This window comes from Haliotis asinina, chromosome 3 (genome assembly GCF_037392515.1).
Source record: "Haliotis asinina isolate JCU_RB_2024 chromosome 3, JCU_Hal_asi_v2, whole genome shotgun sequence".
NCBI lineage: Eukaryota > Metazoa > Mollusca > Gastropoda > Lepetellida > Haliotidae > Haliotis > Haliotis asinina.
The window spans coordinates 30,192,030-30,204,665 of NC_090282.1; the positions used below are offsets into that span (position 1 = coordinate 30,192,030).

The following is a 12,636-nucleotide window of genomic DNA, read 5'->3' on the forward strand; positions in this document are numbered from 1 at the left end:
AACAATTTTAGCTTAGTAAGCATTAATAAAACAGTCAGTGAATAATTTCAATGAGTTATAAATGATATATGTCCTCCAAGGGTTAACAAGCAATTTCAGTGCACCAATTCTTCAACATGACAGAAATAGCTTGTCAATACTTTAATCCCTGGCACATTCAGCAGGTACTTGTTAAGTCCCAGGTCTACAGTAGGGTCTACTGTGTACGACATATGGAGTTCTGGTCAGCCCAATTGAATAACTCATCTCTGTAAGCATCAACTGGCGGCCACTTTTTGTTATGTTCAGGCCCATTAATTCAGCTGAGGGATTCTTAGGAGCTGTGTAAACAATCTCATTGAGAGAAACTGTTAATAGAAAAGTTTACCCAATCTCGTCTACGATATTGCTTGGCACGTGTCCCTTGGTAAATATCACAGGTAGCAAAATTGGGAAGGGCTTGTAACATTCTGTACTGTAGAGATGGTGGTAGAAGGTGCAACATAACTTGGCCTAACGTTTAACAGATGGAATGGAGATTACTTCCCAATCTGTTTTATATGGTTTATTTGGATGTTAATGATAAGAAATCATGAATAAATGGTATTATGTCAAGGTTTTGCTCATATAGGAGAGAGAGAGAGAGAGAAAGAGAGAGAGGAAGAAAGAAAGAGAGGAGAGAGGGAGAGAGAAAAAGAGAGAGAGAGGAAGAAAGAAAGAGAGGAAGAGAGAGGGAGAGAGAAAAAGAGAGAGGAAGAAAGAAAGAGAGAGAAAGAAAGAGAGAGATTTTTACTTTATACTTGCCTTATCACACTTTAACTTCATACATTTTAGGTATTTACAGATGCATTTACAATATGCTGAATAGGCATGATCGCAAACATGTAATTAAAAGATTAATTCAATCATCTTAGTGTGACTGTGAGGTAGAACTGATTTGAGATAAAAGGATTTGGACAGTATGGGTGTGTTGATAGCAACTGGTCTGTGCTTAGGCTGTGATTGGTCTGTGGGGATCTGACAGCTTAATGCTTCTCTATCAGGAATACTATGATAGGAATGATACAAGCATTTCCCTACTTGAGATAATCCAGGTTCATTGAAGGTCAAGGATCCACCCCCATTGCTGAAGATGCACCACAGCAGTGTAAAGTTATTAGGAATGTTAGTATATAGATTAATAGAGGGTTGCATGCCTTGTCAGGCAAATGTATTTAGATTGTAACTACTGGACATACTATATTATTTTAAAGACTGACATTAATTCTCTGAAATGACCATCTTTTATCCCTAATTATTTTGTCCCTAAATCATAGTCGTAAAAAGAATAGCATAGAGACTTTCTTCATTTCAGAAAATGTGAAAATCAAGACTTGCTATGTAGTCTAGACTTGCATTAACTTTCTTGGATATGCTTGTTCCAGGGTCTGTATGACAGAACAATTATTTTTCTTCTGAATTAGCATTTGTGTTTGAAATCCGTACTTTAATTAGATAATTCACAGTATTGTATTGATTGTTGTTTTACTCACTTAGGCATGTAGTGGAGTATATGTAATCTGTGTTTATTCAGATGATGCTAATGCATTGACTGATATCACTTGAAATACTTTATTGCTTTTGTGTCCTGCTTCGCACACACACACATATATATACATATGTGTGCTAACATTTGCTAACCGATATCCAGATCAGCTGGTCAAAAGCACATCATATTTTCAATGTCAACTCCCTTGGGATCATACAACTAGATAGGTCTTTGAACCATGTGCAAGACTCAGGAACCAGGAAGCTGTTCAAAACATGTACATACAATTCTGTGTTCAAGGCCCAGATTTTTTAAGCTCTCTTGGTGCTAAGATAGTTGTAAGTTAATGCATGGCTCTTATGGCTCTCTCATTGCTGAGAGAGCTTCGAAAATCTAAGGCCTGGATTGACACCACCACATCTTCATTAGCAGTATCTGGTTTCTGACATCTGCAGAGCAGAGCCTGCTTACCTTTTCATGATTCATATAATTCTGATAACTGATTAGCCTAATTAGCAGATAAATGAAACTGAGTTATGTCTAATTACCATATGCTTCAAACCATTGCACTCTTCTAGCTATGTAGAGGTGTGGAACTTCAAACCAGCACCTGTCATCAGTAGGTCTAAACACACACTGTACCATCCTTCACCCACTAACCACTTCACCCTATATATCCTACTTCACAGGTCTGCTCCATTTTACTCACCCTAATCTGTACTCCATTTTACGCTCTGTACTAGTCACCTAAATATGTATATGTTCGTATGGAGACATCTCACTTCAAACTATGCCCAGCCTTATCTTCACCATCTGTTAGTCCTCATTCACATTCTGTAGTCGTCACCTTACTCTGTTTTCACAGCCACCGCATCCTACTTCACATGCTGTAATTGTTACCCCACTTCACAAAGCATGCATCCAGCCCTCTTACAAACACCTACACTAAAACTTTAACTAACCAGCATTTATTATGTCTATATTCAGGGAGAGCACAGGCGTTCCAACCCCTCTTATAAACACCCTAAACCAAAACCTTAACTAACAGGCAACTCCTGTGTTTGAGGAGAGCACAGATGCCCCTACCCCTCTTATAAACATCCTACAACAAAACCTCAACTAACAGGAAACACATGATCGAGGAGAGCACAGATGCCCCTACTCCTCTTATAAACACCCTACAACAAAACCTCAACTAACAGGAAACACATGTTCAAGGAGAGCACAGATGCCCCTACCCCTCTTATAAACACCCTACAACAAAACCTCAACTAACAGGAAACACATGTTCGAGGAGAGCACAGATGCCCCTACCCCTCTTACAAACACCCAACAGGAAAACCCTAACTAACAGGCAACTCCTATATTCAGGAAGATCACAGGTGGCCCAGAGTTCTGGGGGGCTGCATTGCAGGATTGTATCATTAGAATATAAGTTTAAATCCTGATAATGATCCTTGGTTTCTTAGCACCATTCATGTCTACCAGTACCTATTCGTTCTACAATCTGAAGGTTGTTGAGTCTGTAATGAAGCATACAAATTTATGAAAAACAAATTCTTGTTTCGATGAGGATTCTTGGAATGTTATCAGGCTAAATGGGACCTTGATAGAGATGTAAAAATCTACACTAACACGTAGCACTATGCAATAAACAAGAAGTTGTCATCCATAAACTGTGCTTCATCATGTGCATCACTCATACAAACAGTATCACATGATGTTTCATCAACTGTATCACTTTGTTATGACTGAAATTCTGCTCCAATACACTCTTTTTTAAGCATGAACATTGAGCAACAAAACTAACTGCATGCATGCATCACTGGCGCCATTATGTAAAGTAATATCAGCAGTATTGATTACATACATAGGTACCTGCTGCTGTGTATTATGTGCAACACTGCAAGAGATACCATCATTAGATATTTAGAACTATCACCTGCACAATTTCTTTGATATATCAAGCACACCTGATTGTATTTCCCTAAAATCAGATTTGACATATGGAACAGCACAAATTAGCTTTAAGCGGGTGCTTGTAAACTGTAAATTTCTCTGCTTCAACAATGTTTTCTAAGTTGCAGACCTGTTCCATTTTCTGACAATATTTCAATAATTTGGACCACCGAGACTGACACATAAAAATTCAGTTGTGAACGAGGTTAGCTGTCACGTCTTGGTGCATCCATCTATAATCTCCTGCATGTGCAGAACATGTGACTGGGATGCTCAGCTTTGGTTGAGGATTTCTTATCAGTATTACCGCAATAAATGGCATTTTTGATAGTTTGATTTATGCTGTGCAGAAGTAAATGGTTATTGATAGCTACCCCTTGGCGTTGAATCCATGTTTGATCTAGCTGCACAAAGCTGTTATCATTTTAATGCTTGGAAAATACATAGAGCAGAGACGTGGTCAGGTGTAGGGGAATCTGTATATACTACAAGGAGTATTATGAGTCACTTTTTAATTGTTGTGCACAGCATTTCTTCTTGTTGCTTTACAGGGTGATTAAAATGCTTATTTTTATGACACTTTAGATGAAGAAATTGAATTGAATTGAATTGAATTAAATTAAATTAAATTGCCAATGCAGAAGCTCCTTGTGTTTATGTTCATGTCCAGCTGCTTAGAGACTGGTGGGGTAGCTAATGTCCACTCATCAGTCCGAAGACATGGGTTCGAGTTCCACATGAGTACAATATCCCGTGTCATGATATTACAGGAATATTGCTAAAAGCTGTGTAAAACATACTCACTCTAGCTGCTTAATGCCATAATCCCTTTCCATAGTCCCTTTCCATAATCATGAGAAATTTCCAATGAAAGCAAAGTTTATTGTATATAGTCCACCAAGGTGTAAACTATGACCTGATTATTTTTCAGGAAATGAAAAAGCAATAATTGAATAGTGTCAGTGTAAAACTATTTTCCCTCATCATTGAGACCGCAGGCATTAGCACTGAAGAATTATTTCCAATGTGAATCAGTAGTTCAAGTTTTGACTCACTCTGTTGTCATCTTCCTTGTTTTATACCAAACACAAGGATCATTTGTAAACGAAACTACATTTTTACATCAGTCAACATTCTAAATATCTGCAAAAACATCTATGAGCATTGCTTGTCTTAAAGGAGGTCTCCACCAGTACTTCAGAAGTGCCAGGTACCGAGGAATGCTGTTATAAAAAAATAGTTTTCCAAATGCAAATTGAAGTAAATTGACATTTGCATGAACAAGAACGAACTCAAAGCTTATATCTTTAACCAAATAGAATTACTGACATGTGGATCATCATATAACTTTCAGATGGATTTTCCTGTGTGTGTTAGATTGCTTTCCTGAAGGATTATGTTATTCAGATAAATAAATACAGTTTGATCTAGTTAATAAAATATCCGGGTTTTTTTAAGGTACATCACAGGTGACCTTGGTTTGTCATGACTGACCTTGATGACTAGCAGGACAGAATCCAAGCAATTATAATAAGACTGCATAATTTATCACAGTGTTTATGATATCTAGTTGGTGCTCACATGTCTGGAAAATAAATTTCATAAAGATTTTGAGTCTGCCTCATCGAAATTCCTTTCAAGTAGAGTAGAGTTTGTTATTTATGAATTTCAAATTACCTTTTAGATAAGAGCGTCTTGGAAAGTGAAGTCTAAAACTGGTACAGGTTATTAGTTTATCTGTTATTATTTATCATTTTCTTTTTATGCAGCTGACAAAGTCAAGCTTTAATCACAAACAGGTGGAGACAAATGACACGATTTGATCAAGTGACACGTGGAGGCACACCATTTGCAATAAATATGTCATTATATGGCACTACCATGTCCCCATGTTTACATTACATGATAAAAGTTTGAAATCAGCTTCCGAAATCTTTTGTTATGGATGATTTAGCAAGCCGAGTTAAACCTGTGTGTTATTGTGATTTTCTTGTCCATTTGCAACAAGCTTGCAATCGGTTGCTGTCAGGAGGGAAAGTCTTAAATCAAGCTATAATGTTTGATGTCCAATCATAAAGGTATTTAACTGTGTATATCTGTGACAAGAGCGAGGCAAAGCCCTCATGGATATCTGTGTTACAATCTAAGCACTTGGTATTATCATGGCCTGCTCTGAACAGACGCAGGTCAGAGGTAGACTTAAATGTTCAGGACTCCGAAGTAAAGGTCACCTCTGATTTGAGTCCATGCAACCAATACCTTATTACACAGTGTCAACTTTTGACTAATGCTAGTCGTACATCTTGCTAATTAGGTACGAGCATTATCCTTGTATCATAGTGATAAGATTAGGCATGTACAGGTGTTATTTTGTTTAATGGCAATAGTATCTTGAACAAGCATAATTATTTGTTGAGTCAGTGATTCATCACGGAAACTTGACATCGTAAACCATTCTTGATGTGAAGACTGAACAGGATTAAATGACTGACTTCAGATATTGGTTCCAGAAAGGAATCAAAATTTTCTTGTGAGGCTGCTTATATTTCTTTTTTATGAAATGTTTTCTGATTCTAATTCATTCCGAAAATATATACCCTCCCTCCAGCTCTCATGAATCTGGTCTGATTCTTCATCTACATTAATTTAAAACTGTTTCAGAATGAAAAATGTCATAATTTATAATCTGCATATTTAATTCATATCAGTGTTGCTACCAAGTGATCTATGTATGGAAGACCCAAGAATCTTAGGAGGTAGTGTTGCTTTTCAGGGGAACTAGAGTAAATCTTACTTCACTAATCCACAGAACCTATAGTTAGTTCCACTTTATTATGACAAAAGTCAAAAGACAAAAATCATTATATTTAGTTCCAAATTCTGTTTTGGCAAAATGTATAGCAAAATTACAGAACTGAGAACTACTTTACCCTCAAAATGCTACTAGTTATTGACAGTTGTCATCAATAAATTTTAACTTGTCCTCAGAGCTATTTAGAATTCTCAAGCTAGTGAACAAGCATGAATTCTGATGAATTAACAAGGCATGGTCAGGTGTTCGATTTTTCCGCATCCTCATCCTATACCCTTCAAGGATGGTAGGGTAGCCTGGTGGTTAAAGCATTTGCTGATCATGATAAAGACCTGGGTTTGATTCCTGACTCACTTGAGTGTGTAATTCAAAGAATGCAATGTGTTTATGGGGCCTTTATCTAATTTGAAAGTTAGATTGCTTCTATAACTACACATGACAGCATGCAAGTTCCCATATGCATTTCTTACAGAACAAATGGTGTGGTAATTTGTAAAACAAGCCAATCCTAATATTGATGAAGTCTGCCACTTCAGTGTTGTTAAGATATTATTGAAGTGACATGTTTTGCAGTTTATTCATTTACATCATGATTAATGCAAACCTTTTATAACATTGAAAGTGGAAACGATATTGTTAAAAACTTAATATTCACTTTTCTTCCCAAAGGGATTCTATATTAACCGATAAATCCTTTACAAACTAAATTTGAAATTTACTTTGAATCAAAATTATCATGATAATATCATGCATATTGACAAAGTCCCTCTAAAACCATCCAAAGAATTACATTTTTCATTATGCCACCATATTTTTTAACTTAATATGCAATACATGTGCCAATTATCAAGACAAATAACAGAAATATCACCCCTGTCAGAGCAACAAGACAATAAATCTAAGATAGCTAATGAATTAACAATGTTGCAGTTGATTTCTTTACAAATATTTTTTTCATATAACTGACACTGACAAATTTTGTATTTGAGAATTAAATGTATTCTTTCATCATTAATATTTCAATCATATTGAAATTAAGTCTTCATTTTTATGTTCTGTTGGATTTCAAATGGATAATAACTTATTAAATGACTTACAGGAATTGTGCATGTAACTAAAGCTGAAAAGGAAAGCATTACAATGTAGAAGACTGTCCTTTTATGAACGGAAACATTAGCATTAGATTGACAGTCCGAACAAAGCATGTGGTTATTAAGTGTATATATCCTGACGGAACGTGTTATTAAGTGGCGATGGCTCTGATAATGGGTGAAAAGCAGATTACAGTACTATTGATAGCTGCTACGCAAATTATTACCTGTGTCCTGGTACATTTCAGTCACCTTGCCAATCCAGACATAGCTGATAGCTATTTCAGTTTAAATGATAATCATTTTAACCCTGTGTGTATATGAAATGCATTGTCAGCACTTATAGGCTTAGTCTTGTCAGATGCAATGTCAACCTGTCAATCAAATGAAGAAATTGACATATATGGAGGGATTAAATTGTTTGATATTATTTTTATCACTGCTTTGGATGGGATTATTGTATTGTGGCTTTTGGTGAGAGACCATATGTCCAAGCACAAAGTTGCAAGGTAACTATAGGTGGTATTACTCTTGATGGGATGGTTGCAAGTCACTGTGCAGTTGATGGTGTAGTTGGGAATCCTCAGAATTTGACACTTTCTGATTATCATAGTGCCTGAATAAATTCAAGAAGATGACACAAACACCTATTGTTTAATTCCACTTTTTTGCTTTATATAGAGTGTGACTTTGGCTGCCTGATTTTCTACAAGCTTTGTTATGTTCTCCTTCTGTCAATCCTAAATGATCTAGGTTGAACCTGGTCTTCAACTTGCATGCATGATTTGGTTGACACATCATCATATCGTATTTGCATAGTTCTGTGCTCATGTTGTTGATCACTGGGTGTGGTGCATTGATTAAAGCATTCACTTGTGACATCAAAACTGTCCCCCTGCCACGATATTGAGGGAATATTGCTAAAAGCAGCATAAAGCCATGCTCACTCACTCACTGTTGGTTACTGATTTGTCTTGTCAAGACTCAATTATTTACATTTTAAAAAAAAGTTAAACAAACAAAAAAAAAAGGCATATCTTGAATAGAGATTCCAATTTCTCACTGACTCTCAGTCAGTCATCTCTCAGTCATCAATTTCACTGCTCTGTGTGCAATCTGAGCAGTGATGTTAAGAACCGTGATGATGCTTAGAACAAAAGTAGAGACGTTCAGATAAAAGTCTGTGTAAAAGGATAGGTGATAAGACAGTGCCTTTGTGGCATCAGAGAATTAGGAGATAAATGTACTGTGTTTGAAAATGAGATGAATGTTACATTGAATTGATAGTCTTTAAATTACATTTGAAACTGAACGTATAGTGCCTGGGTAACAGTAAACAGGTGTTGATGTAATGTCTCTGTAACATTATATTGACAGTAAGGTAATGCCTATGTAACACTAGATATGTTTTAAGATAACTCCTGTGTAACGTTAGATGTGTTAAGCTAATACCTTTGTGACAGTAGATAGGTGTTAACATAAAGCCTCTGGATCATTAGACAGGTGTTAAGATAATGCCTAACACATAAATGCATTAGGAATCAGCCTAATATAAGGGAAGTTGATCAGAGATATCTGGTAAACCACTGTACTCAAATTTTTTTTATTTTTATTTTTTTTTTGTACCCTAATCAGTAACTGCATATACACAAAATGTGTAATGTAACAGTACAAGTACACAATAACTCAGAAGTTTCTATGGATACACATGATAAAGTTGGAAATTTCATTAATATTATGCTGGAAGAATATGCAATACTGGTGACTATTTTTGGTCAAATTGCAATATTTTATCATTCTTATTAACAACAAACTTTTCGGTTTTGAAAATATCACCTAATATTTTAGAATTGTATCGAATGATAACTTCTTGTTTGTAATACTTGGTACATGGATGTATTTTTTACCAGCAAGAAGTTTAGGGTTCATTAGGTTGGTATTATTTCTGCCAATAATGTTTTATCTTCAATATATTATTTCTATATTGTTTCTTTCAGTTCCTGAAAGTAGTTTTCCTCCCATAGCAGGTAACATGTTTTCATTTTTGCCATGACTTTCCTTGAAGCTACAGAATGTCAAAGCACTTTGTAATGTCATGACAGTCCCCCAAAATGTGCATTTTGTTTTGATTAGTCACATTTAAGAAAAAAAAGAATTATTACAGCTAAAGACCTATTACATTTAGAGGTCCGTGCCCAGGTTACCAACGGACCTCAATTTAGCATATGTCATATTGCACAATTGATCTGGATTTTTCATGCATTACACAAGCAGGCATGCACATACGCATGGACACAGTCACATTTTTATTGACCCTCCCGTTTCACTCTGACAGTATCCACCCTGATAATGAGTGACCTGCCCCTAAATTACCCGAACAAACCTTCTACGACAAAGGCATTGTTTGCACCTGTCTGTACTAATGTGACCATGTTACAAGCCCTCGTCAGCCAACACTTTAGTAAATTCAAGCATTTAATTGAAACCAAACTCAAAATTTAAATAGCTCTACATTTTACATGAGACAGATCGAAATACTAATTTGTACTGCCCATTTTTACAATTCAATTGATCATTCAATATCAGGTATAATTTTTCATAATACAGCAGAAATTATCTGTTATCTAACACACCTGTGCATTTTATTTCAAAACCTGTGTAATAACTGTTGGCAGCTTGACTGTGTTCTTACTCTGCTGTGTATTGTCACAGATGCATCAAAATGAGTATGCAATATGCAGTGGAATTAGAATATACAATGGTTCATGACCTGTGTGAGGTGATATGCTGCTGCATTATAGTATGCAGCTGACCGTTTCTTTGCTTTGAAACGCTTGAGTTTGAATCCCAGTTTAACTCTTATAATGTTTCATGGTAGACAGGGGGTGGTTGGTTTGCAGGTCAGGCTGAGGAATCAGGTTGGACAGTCCCCTCCCAAGGTGCAATGTGTGAAGCCCATTTCTGGTGTCTCAGTGATATTTCTGGAATATTGCTGAAAGTGTTGAAAACCAAAACTCACTCACTCACTCACTTGTGTTGATTCGGATACTGATGACAATGACTGTGTTCAGTAGAAGTGTTCCTCCATTGACAAGCAGTACTTAATTGAGTATGTGGTGGCGAGAGACTCACTCACTCACTCAAGGTAGTCAACACTATATTCAAGCTTGAGTTTTTAAAAAGACAATGCATGCTGTAAGATCAACATTGAACTTTGAATTCTGACTTTCCTGACACATTCAGCTGAATTAGCATAAGACATCAAATAACTGAAATACAGTTCAAATCTGATTTACAAATACTTTATCCACTAATCATAATCCATACCATATCAAATACCATTCGCTACACTGTAACGCTGTAATGCATGTCCTGCCTTACTGTTTAATATTTCTTAATTTTGTTAATGTTTACACTTAAATATTTCAACCTGCCGTAACTATTTATTACTGATATTTACTCATTTAGGAGATACACCAGTGGTTTTGAATTGAGAAATGTTTGGGATGTTATATTATGAAACTGAATGTTTAATCAATATGAATTATTAGGAGCAGTTAGGTGTATACACAACTGAACCTAGTAATCTCAACATTTTAATCTGGTAACACTGCGGAATGCACACTTGGTAGTTCGTGGATCATGCATTTTGACTATAGTTCAGCCATTGGTCATTTTTGTATTTCAGTTTATATGCTTTTTTAATGTTAGATGCTGTATGATATGTCAGAAACTGTCAAATAACAATCATAGCACAAATTGAAATTTGCTGTTTACAAAAGACAAGTAACAAATGAGACAACAACTTCTGTATTTTGTGAGTACGACATTTCAACAGAAATTCTTAGACCACATTGTCTTTGCCACTCAAAGATGTTAACATTGTAGATTGACTTTGAAAACAGGGATTTTATGTTAAACACTGAACTCAGAAATATTCTAGCCACTTGATGCCAGATATTTAGATATTTGAACCAGACAGTCTTGCGATTGAAGTTATGAGCATCGATCCAGACAAATAGGTACAATTGCATGACCATCTAATTCATGTATTGACCTCTTACTGCAAGTAAATCACTACAAGAAGAGAGGTGGCTTGCTTCAACTACATGTTTCACATAATAAATACATTGATCCCGACTACAATCGTTTCTGAATGAACAAGAAATCCTACCCAACCCGAGTCAACTCTCATCACCTTGAGAGTAACACTGTTAGTTGAAAGAGTCTCTGAAACTCATTGATTATTTTCTTGTGGTCGTACACTGTTACATATTTCTCAACAGTATTTGAAATATCAGCACATATATCAATATGCCCGGCTCCCATATCTCATGATAGCAGAGAGACAATTCAATAAGAAACATATCCCATCCCTGCACTGGGCCAGGCTTGGCATCATACACTCTGGCCTTAGGCCTTTTTTCCACAAATCGCTTCATTACGGCCGCTCTAGCTCTAGTTGTGTCTTTTCATGCAAGCCAGCATGCGAGATCGTTATTGACAACTTCATAGCAGATGCTGTAATGAGAGGCTCTATCGCGAAGACTTGCACCACTACAGCCTGTGGACTTTTACTCTAAACTCAGTAGTTTGATGTGTTTCTATCTGGAATTTTTCTTTGTCATTTTCTTGTTAATGTGTGCAGAATGTGAGGTGAATGTGCGAGTCTGTAATGGGATATTGTCAGCTTGTGTTGGATGGAGCGTGGATGTGCAGGAGGGACGATGTCTGTGATAGCAATGATAATACTTTTATGGTTCGTATTAGTCATGTCCTGTGTAAACACCTTGAGCAGGGGTCATCTACTACTACTGCTGCTGCTGCTACTACTACTACTGCTGCTGCTACTACTGTCCCCACCTCTACCTCAGCTACTACTGCTACTACCACTGCTCTTGCTACTAATAGTACTACTGCTACTCAAACAACTACTCCTACTACTGCTGCTACTGTTACTACAGCTACTTCTACTATCAAAATTCATCCATGCTTCACTTCCATACACACACACACACACACAGACACATGCTCTTCTAACTACTACTGCTGCTGCTACTACTACTATTATTACTATGTCATGAGTGTTAGTGCATGTATATACATACACATATGAACATTTTGAGTCATTCATTCACTCCTCCTGCTACTACAACAACTACTACTAGTGCTGCTGCTGCTACTACTACTACTACTAGTGGTGGTGCTGCTATTGCTAGTTGTAGTAGCAGCAGCAGTAGTAGTAGTGTGGCTACTGCTAGTAGCAG

At 36.4% G+C, this 12,636-nt stretch overlaps 1 protein-coding gene across 1 annotated transcript in view; it reads left to right on the forward strand.

Annotated features, from left to right (window-relative positions):
• LOC137277792 (neurotrimin-like) overlaps nt 1-12,636 on the forward strand; it is a 280,109-nt gene that overhangs the window by 94,866 nt on the left and 172,607 nt on the right. The gene's annotated exons all lie outside the window — the stretch shown is intronic.